The following is an 8268-nucleotide window of genomic DNA, read 5'->3' on the forward strand; positions in this document are numbered from 1 at the left end:
CTGGTCTAAGAATATAGGTGACTTAATATTTCAATTAAACAGCCATTATTAGAAATATATTAAAAATTTGAACACACTGTTAAAATTCAATCAGGTTACTGATTTGAAACCTTAGAGAGTGAACAGACAAAGAAAAACAAAGTAGAATTTGATTGAGTTCAAAGTATTTCACCAAAGTAAAAAATTCTGGGCTGGGGAACAGGGTAGATTTTTAGCCTCACTATAGGGGGCGTGGTGGGGACAAAGACGTCTGGTGGTGGGAATGGTGTTAATATACACTCCTATTAACTTATAATCTTATAAACCACTATTTAATTAAATGAATGAAATATTTTAAAACATAAGAAAGACCATGGTGAAACCAGGATATTTGAAGACAGATCAGTATAGCTAAAACACTGGATTTATATAGCAACATAGTAAGAAAACATGTCAGAACAATAGGCAGAGGTTAGTTCACCAAGAACCTTATAAGCCTTGTTATGAACATTGGTCATAACCAATCAGCAGCGGGAAATCATCAGAGTAGCATAGCTTGATCATAAAAAAATGTCCATATCTTTTTTGTTTAATGACTCTCCACCAAAAGTGCATTAGGGTTCATTTCTCTCCATGTCCACGCCAACACTTGTCATCTTTTGATTTGCAGATGTGAGACATGAGCCATTCTCACATGAATAAGGTGGCATCTCATTATAATCTTAATTTATTTATATACAAAGGGTTGATAGCACTAAATCAAAAGAATATATGCAGTCCTGTGCTCATAATTGCACTATTTATAATCACCAAACTATGGAAGCAACCTAAATGCTCAACAAGAGCTGACTAAATAAAGAAGTTATGATATATATATATATATATATATATGTATATATATATATCAAGTAAAAATATAATATTTGATCACTGAAATAAAATGGACAGAGCTGAAGGTGATTATGCTAAGTGAAATAAGAGGTAAAGTACAAATACTGTATGGTTTTGACCATATGTGGAATTCAGATGACTAGAACAAATAAATTTTCAAAAGGATTGTAACAAAATGTCCTCAGCCCTGTGAGAACTATAGTGGTTATACCAGGAGAAAGCACAATAATTTGATGTAGCTTGTGGTGACATACACTTACCATGTAAGGCTGTGAAATTACATCCCTAAAATCTTATAATTTTGTAAAAAATAGAGTGATAAATCATTAGTAAGAGAGAGAAGAAGAAGAAGAAGAAGAAGAAGAAGAAGAAGAAGAAGAAGAAGAAGAAGAAGAAGAAGAAGAAGAAGAAGAAGAAGAGGAAGGAGAAGAAGAAGAATGAGAAAAGGCAAAAACCTGGAAATCATCTGAGAATATATTATCTCAAACAGATATATTTCCATTTCATTTTTATTGAAGCAATGGTGTTTTAAACAATCACTGTTATCTCAGGGGTATAGTTTCACACCTCCTCAAAATATATGGAAATCCACTTTGCCCACTAACAATGTGGCCTTTCCCTCCAGGGCATTGTACCCCTCCCCACTAAAAACCCATTCCCCTGTTAGTAGGCCTAGATCTGCAGGCACAGTTCAAGGCTTTAGACATGTTTCATTCTACCTGCTCCATTGCTTTGTTTCCTAAATCCTACATATGCATGAAATTATCTGGTATTTATTTGACTTTCTCCTTCTGGCTTATTTTACTTATCACAATCTTCCAATATCTCCCAGTTCCATTAATGTTGTAGCAGAAGGCAAGATTTCATAGCTTCATAAAGCTAGTAGAATCCCACAATTTACATTTGATACAAGTTATATACTCATCTGTCATTGGGCTCTTGGACAGTTTCCCAATATTGGCTATTGTAAGCAATGCTGCAGTGGAGTAGGCGAGCATAAAACTTTGAAAAGATAATTTTTGAGAAAGAAACAAGATTAAACTAGTGGTCCTAGAGGTGGTGCAGTGAATAAGGCATTGGACTCTCAAGCATGAGGCCCTGAGTTCAATCCCTGGCAGCACATGGTACCAGAGTGATGTCTGGTTCTTTCTCTCTTTCCTATCATTTCTTATTAATCAATAAATAAAAATTTAAAAAATGTTTAAAAATAAATAAATATTAAACTAATAATATAATCTGGGTAAAAGATGACAAAAGATTACATGGAGTACATAATGGGGGTAAAGTATAACATATTTTGTAGAAGATTTGTGGTTAAACTATGCATTGTGTCCTAATGAGATAAAGATATCTGAAATGAACAGCTAGATTTCTAATTTGAGTCTTCAAATTGGTAGAACAGTTTTTTTTTTAATTTCTTTATTGGGGTATTAATTTACTTACAGTCAATAGTAATATACAATAGTTAGTATATGCATAACATTTAAACATAACAATACAACCCCCACTAGGTTCTCCACCATCATGTTTCAGGGCCAAGGATTGCTGCCCAGTTTGGCTCTGGCTACTTTCAGAGAAGCCGAATTAAGCCTGGGGCTTTGGACCCTTGGGGTGTGGGAATCTCTTTGCATAACCACTGTGCTATCTCTCCCCCACCCTGTTTTATCGCTAGGTTAGGAGTGAGTAATAAAGCTAAAAAATTTATTTATAGTCAAAAAGTGTGCAGGCTCTTAAAGCCTACAAGGAAGATAAAGAAGAAAAGAGGGTTTAACAGCCACACTGCTTCACCTCAAAGACTGAGACAATATTGAAACAACTGTCAATCTTTGTAACTATGAACTCTTTTAAGTACCTTACTTAGGCACCAGTCAATCCAGGCAAATGTGATTAGTGGACTGAATAGTACTGAGAGAGGGACCTCATGACACAACATATACAATGGTTAAAACAAGAAGAAACATTGGAGAAATGAACCAGGACAACAGTCCAAGATAAATGCCACAAAGGTAGAAGCACATAAGAATGAAGATAAGACCCAAACACTAATTGAGGCATTACTCACAGGAGTGAGGAAAGAGTTTGAAAGTCATGATATATCATCAGAAATGGGAAAACAGCAAAAGAGACTCTGAAAGAAAACACTAACTATCTCAAGGTAATTAGGGAGTTGAAAGCTTAAATAGCTGAACAAGCTAGTACAGTATTGGAACAGGCTAACAAAATAAATAAGCTACAGAAAACAACAGAGGGGAGAGAGAATAGACTAAGTGAGGCAGATAACAGAATTATCATGATTGAGGATGAATTAGAGAAAACTAAGAAAGAAGTAAGAGATCTCAAAGAGATTAAGAGATACTGAAAACAACAACAGAGACATATGGGATGATTTCAAAAGAAATAATATATGCATTATAGGCCTACCAGAAGAAGAAAGAGAAGGAGGGGAGGGAAGCATTCTATAGGACATAATAACTGAGAACTTTCCTAAACTAGACAACATAAAAGACATAAAGGTTCAAGAAACCCACAAGATCCCAAAGAGAATTAACCCAGACTTAAAGACACAAAGACACATCACATTTAGAATAAAAAGGAATAAGAATAAAGGAAGGATTCTGAAGCCTGCAAGAGAAAAACGAAGAGTCACCTACAGAGTAAAACCCATAATATTAGCAGCAGATCTCTCCACACAAACACTACAGGCCAGAAGGGAATGGCAAGATATCTATCTAGTGCTCAGAGAAAAAGGCTTTCAACCAAGACTACTGTATCCTGCTAGACTATCATGAAGACTAGATGGAGGCATAGAAACCTTCTCAGACAAGCAACAGTTGAAGGAATTAACTATCACCAAGCCCGCCCTGCAAGAAGTTCTGAAAGGTCTCCTATAAACAGTCAGATCAGCATAAACATGCATATATCAGAACACTCTAAAATTTATAATAATGGCATTAAAATATCTTCAATCTATAATATCAATAAATGTCAATGACCCAAATTTACCTATTAAAAGGCACAGAGTAAGAAGATAGATCAGAAAACACAACCCAACCATATGTTGTCTGTAAGAATCCCACCTAACTCAACAAGACAAATACAAGCTCAAAATAAAAGGATGGAAAACTACCATACAAGTCAATAGACCACATAAAAAGGGCAGGAACAGCTATTCTCAATCTGACACGATAGACCTTAAAATAAATAAAATTTTAAAAATAGGTATGGACATTACTCAGTGCTCAGAGTATCAGTCAATCAAGAGCTCTTAATAATTGTTAACATCTCTGCACCCAATGAGAAGCCTTTCTACATTGTTCTCCTAATGAATTCAGAGACATGTTGAATAATTGCCTCAGAACCCACAGAGTATAAACAGGTAGTACACGTTTTCCCCTTTTCTTAGATAGAACATGTTTGTAGAGAGAAAGCATTCATGGTATTTTCTTTGTCTAGTAGTTTATAGATCACACACAGAATGCTGTGAATTTCTATTTCCTCTTAAGCAAAATACCCAGCAAACATTGTTGAACAATTATTTCCATAGACAAGTGTGACTCTGTGTGTCACAGATCCTCTGAGAGACAACCTCAGAAAAGAAGCTCGGAGAGTGATAGTTTATGTGAAATGTCTATCAATATTTCCATATGACTAATTAAAACTGAATATGTTTAAAAATATTTATATAATAATAAATTCATTACATTTTAACATGACATAGTCTATGAAGTGTTTCTAAAATTACAATGTAAAAAAAACTTGAGAAGTTTGGCACTGTATGACATTTCTCACAAATATCACTTAACAATTGACTGCACAGAAAACAGGAAGTGTGTGTCTGTGTGTGTGTGATCTATAAAGCTTTACCACCTTGATCTGACTTCTTTAGCTAGAGAGAGACAGAGAAACAAAGGGAAAACATCATAGCACCAAAGTTTCCCCCAGTATGGTAGACGCTGTGCTCAAACCTGGATCAAATATGGCAAAGCAGGGAACGGCTGGATTCTTTCTTGTGTCTACTGCTGAAATCTATCTGTTGTTATTTACACATCTGGAAAATTCTAACATACACTTTGGAGAGAATGAGAAAGAAAATAAAATATGTATATGAGAAAAATGAAAATTTGTGAATTTAAAAGTGAAACTTTAAGGAAAAGATTGATACCATGTTTCTAGATTCTAGAAAGAATAAAATTTTCATTTCACTGAGTTTCAGCTATTCTTCTTAATCTCAAAGCTAAAATTCCATAGTTTTTCTAGCCTTACAGTTACGTATGTCATTGTTGATCACAGCTCTCCAAGGAGCCAAAAATTCACAGGCCTGGCTTATTTAGTTGCTTAGGGATTAAAGTTGACACTGTAATTCCAACAGTTAAGTTTTCTTTAATCATGTTGCTGACTGACTATACATAGATAGTGGTCCAAGCCTCCATATAAGCTACTCCCCTTTTGTTTTCTTTATTGGGGTATTAATGATTTATAATAGACAATAAGATACAGTAGTCTGTGTATGTGTAACACTCCTAAATTTTCTGTATAACACTCTAATAGCCTACCTGCAAGCACTTCTCTAAGAAGCAGACATAGAAATGGGATTTTTGGCACAATAATTGTGTGAAGTTTTCAATTTAACAGATATTGCCAAATGCTCTAAAATAACTGCATCAAGTTAAACCCATGGAAGGTATACGAAATTTCTTTTTCTCAATGCTGAGACATTTCATATTGCTGATTTTAGAATTTCACTGATCTTATGCTTTTAATATCATCTATCATTTCTATTTGCATTTCCCTAAACATCAAGGTTACTAAATATGTTTTCTGAATGGTCTTGCCTTCTGGGGTTTTCTTTCCTATGAAATATTTATTTTAATTCTTGTTCCTTTTACTATTTTATTATCTTACCCAGTAAAAGATCTTATAGTTTGAATAGAAATTTTTTCTTAAACTTTTTTATTACCTTTATTTATTTGATAGAGACAGTTGAGAGGGAAGAGGTAGATAGGGAGAGAGACAGAGAGACACCTGCAGCACTGCTTCATCACTCGCAAAGCTTTCCTCCTGTAGTTGAGGACCAGGGGCTTGAACATGTGCATTCAATCAAGTGCACCACAAGCCAGCCCCAATTCTTTACCTGTAAAATATATTGCTAATGTTTTCTTCCAATTTGACAGCTTTTCTAGCTTAAAAGTCTTTGTTATGGGAGTTGGAAAGTAGCACAGCAGGTTAAGCTCACGTGGCACGAAGCGCAAGGACTGGCAAGGATCCCAGTTCAAGCAAGTCTGCAGGTGTCTATATTTCTCTCCCCCTCTCTGTCTTCCCCTCCTCTCTCCATTTCTCTCTGTCCTACCCAACAACAAAAACAATAATAACTACAACAATAAAACAACAAGGGCAACAATAAAAATAAACAAAAAGTCTTTGTTGTCAGACAGAAATTGTGAAGTGTTATGTAGCCAAATATATTCACCTGTTTGTTTATGAATTCACTTTAAAAACACTTCTTAAAGAACTAATGTATATATATCATCGCTGTTGTGCTGAGGAATTAATTGGTAGCCGTCTGAATGTTCATACAGTAGAGCACATCAGTAAACTGAGCAGATGCACAACTATGCCACAGTCACAAGCAATGGAATAGGTAGTACAGAGATTAGTATGGATGCTAAGTAAAAAAATTTTTTAAAAAGAGAAATTCTAGGGCAGAGGTAGGACCAAGATGGTCAAACAGGTAGAACCTCGCATATTTCCTCCTGCACTCACAACAAAACTACACCAAAACTTGGAACAATTTACACAGAAAATGACCTGAAACCTGAACTAAAAGCATGTCCTGCAACAAAGGAGACAAGAAAACATCCAGGTGGAGAAGAGACACCCTGCACTGAGAAAGAAACCTGTGAAAGCTATAATATGGAAGAGATGTCTAAAGTGTAGAGCTTTACACTGAGGATCAGGCTTGTGGGGGGGGGGGGATCTAACCACTGGCAACCCAGCCCCATGATCCTATACTTAAAACACTGGAAATAAAAGCAAGAAACCATAGAGAGTCAACTGGGTCACAGGCTACAGGATGTGTCATTTTGGTGACCTCTAGCAGCCTGGATTACAGCAGCACTAATAGAAGCCATAAAGGAACTCACTCTCCACAGTAATACACCCTGAGGGCAAATTCCTGAGGAGCACTCCACCCATCCCTAATAAATAGTTCACCCAGCAAAAGCCACTTACCAAGACAAATAGACCCAATGCCCCCAGGAAACTTCTAACTTCTACAGGCAAACCACACCCCTACAGCTAGCACTTACCCCAAAGACCTCATGAAGCCTAGACAACTAGCACTGGAGTCCACTAACTGTTGTGTTCCCTTATTTCCCTCAAGGTTTTACCCAACTTTGTTTGCTGCCAGCCTTGAAGCACTCACATCATCACCTGAACTGTTTCCCCAGCACTTCCCACAACCTTGTTAGCCTATTAGTTGCCAGGCACTCATCGCCATGAACTATTTGTCTTTCTAGATCTACTCAAATTCAGCACACAGGTATTTAATGAAATTGTACAAAGAGGATGAGTCTTCAAGAGTTTTGGTTTGACCATAGAAAGATTTTACTTAAGCCAGCATAGGGACCAAGGAATACTCATGACCTTGAACTCTCCTTAGGCCCATTCAATCTCAGTGCTATCATCATTGTCAAGCACTTGTCACCTGTGAATACATGGATGCTGCCAGGTCCACTCAGTATAAACCCTCTCAGCCCAAGTCCTCACAGAACACTAGACACATGTGAGAGACAAATTATCCTTACTGAGGGATCAAGACAAAACCTGGGCAAAAATTAAGCACACAGAGCTGTATATAAACTACCTGAAGACTTCAAAGCAACAGTTCTAATTATGTGCACTAAAATGTGGAGATAAATGGAAGATAACTTCCAAAAGGGCAGAGAAAATGTGAGAAAAGTCCAATCAAAAACCAGAGAGACAAATAATACAGTAGCTAGGTAAGAAGAAGAGAAAGAGGAGGAGGAAGAGGAGGAGGAGAGGGGGAACGGGGAGGGGAAGGGGGAGGGAAAGGGGAGGGGGAGAGGGAGGAGGAGGGGGTAGGGGTAGGAGGAGGAGAAGGAGAAAGAGATGGAGAAGGAGAAGAAGATAACTCAACAGTAGAATAACGTATGCCAAAGGTCAACTCTGTGCACATAAGAATAGCTGTGTAGCTAGTGGAAGTTAAATAAAAAAAGTGAGAGAAGGAATTAAAGCAAATGAAGAAAGTACAAGGAAGTTACCTGTCAGCATAATGAGAAATATCAGTACCATGGAACTCAAGAAGGAAAAGAGACAGAAAAATGTTTTTGTTGTTGTTTTTTCCTATTCTAGATACAGGGCGGGGGAGATAGAGAGTGA

This window comes from Erinaceus europaeus, chromosome 11 (genome assembly GCF_950295315.1).
Source record: "Erinaceus europaeus chromosome 11, mEriEur2.1, whole genome shotgun sequence".
Classification (NCBI taxonomy): domain Eukaryota; kingdom Metazoa; phylum Chordata; class Mammalia; order Eulipotyphla; family Erinaceidae; genus Erinaceus; species Erinaceus europaeus.